Source organism: Mastomys coucha, chromosome X, assembly GCF_008632895.1.
Source record: "Mastomys coucha isolate ucsf_1 chromosome X, UCSF_Mcou_1, whole genome shotgun sequence".
NCBI classification, from domain to species: domain Eukaryota; kingdom Metazoa; phylum Chordata; class Mammalia; order Rodentia; family Muridae; genus Mastomys; species Mastomys coucha.
This window is the reverse complement of record NC_045030.1, coordinates 95590613-95592729: the sequence shown is the minus strand read 5'-3', so window position 1 is coordinate 95592729 and position 2117 is coordinate 95590613.

The window sequence follows — 2117 nt, the reverse complement described above, 5'->3', positions numbered from 1 at the left end:
TTTCTTTAGGTTAGGGAAGTTTTCTTCTATAATTTTGTTGAAGATATTTACTGGCCCATTACATTGAGCGTCTTCACTCTCTTCTATACCTGTTATCCTTAAGTTTGGTCTTCTCAGTGCGTCCTGGATTTCCTGGACGTTTTGGGTAAGAGCTTTTTGCTTTTTGCATCAAATGCCTATTTTTAATGATGGTTTTTAAATGTTTTAACCTCCCTTTTAGCCCACCAGATGTGGTAGAAAAGAAAGGATATGTAGGGCATAGGGGATTGGACCTGTTTAGAAAGGTTCTTTGGAGCAACTCCTGTCTCTGTTGTCTGGAAATCAGCAGTTTAGTTCACAGGTGAGCAATAGCAGCTTGGTCCACTCGCAAACACTTCACAGATACACCAGCAGTCCAGTTTAGTAGTGTCAGGATAGCAAACACAAATCAGAATCAGTGGCATGACCTAGCAAACACAGCCAGGCTCAAGTCAGTAGGAGTGACCAGGAAGAATGCCAGGAGAAGTTCTTGGTTGTGCCTCTCTTAGCAAATATAAGATTAGTGAAGTCTCAAGACCCACAAGAGTTGCACAGCTAGCTCTATAAGCAAGCCTAGCTCAGCCTCTGTCAGTGTCTGTTGACTCCTTTTTATATTCTCTCCAAACATCCTGTGTCCTCCATGGGTCTTGCCTCAGCACAGGTCTTGCCTCAGCATGTGTGTGTCTCAGCTGACTTCACACTGCCAATCAGCCTGCATCCTCAGAAACAGCAAGAAACTGCAGCACACCATCTGAAGTTTTTTGATGTGTTTCTCTCTATGGAGTCCCGGACAAATGGGGCTCAACTGCACAATGTAAGGCAGACCAATACATGTGTGTTGTTAGCAAAGAGTCCTTCATCATGTATCCTTTCACATGCTTGTTTTAACAGAACATCCTCTCTCCTGTGTCTGCTTCAGTTAAATGTTCCTTCACGAGTCTGCCTTAGTCTTTCACCAGTGTCCTCTTCAGGCAAAAAACCCACCTTCATGTGTTTTCCCCAGCAAAACACCATCTAACACAACTGACTTTCCACTTCAGGTGGATGTTAATCTATGTTTTTAAGTCTAGTAATACATTTTAATGAACTTGGTTACACCAGAAATTGGTACATATATGTTTAGGACAGTAATGTCTTCTAATTATATTCCCTTGATTAGAATGAAGTGTCCCTCTTTTTACCACATTTTAAAAAGCAAATATACTTGGGTGTGATATATCCCTTTAATCCTAGTATTTCCAATGAGGATTTCAAGGCCAGCCTCTAAAGACCCTGTGTCAAAGAAAGCAAATAAAACAAAAAAACAAAAACTGTTTTCTGGGTTTTAGAGAACAAGGTAATCATAAAACTACATGTATAATGCACTTTTTATTGAAAAGAATTTATACAATATATTCTGATCATACTTTCCCCTACTCCCAGGTTCTCTCAGATCCTCCCCACTTTCCAACTTGCTCTTGAAAATAGATTTATGCATCTGGAGATACTGCTCAGCTGTTTCAGTGTATCTGAGTTCGATTCCCAACACCCACATGCTGGCTTACAACTTCTGATATTTCCAAATCTAAGCAATCTAACCTCTTTTTCTCAACCCCATTGGCAGCTGGCACAATATGATATATATGTATCATATATATAATATACCATATTATATATATATATTGCATTCAAATCCTCATAGACATAAAAATAAGATTTTAATTATTTGTTTAATATAAAGTGATGGGCCTGTAGAAACATATTTAAAATTTTTATAAGTTTATTAAAATAGAATCACATCAATTTCTCTCTTCCCTTTCTGACTTTCCAGCTCCTCTCAGGTACCCTCCCTCCACCCTTCCCATATTTCCCTCCTCCATTCTCAAGTTGACAGCATCCTTTTCTTTGATTATTATTGCTACAGATATATATATATATATATATATATATATACATATAAGTACAAATATATAAATAGAACCTACTGAGTTCATTCTTATTTCTTTTGTGTTTATGGTGTTAGGGCATTGGTTAATAGAGGCTCATTGCTAGGAGAGGCTAATTTTCCTCTCTCAGCTGTCATTAGTTGCTTGTAGTTCATTGTTTTGAGGCAGAATCCT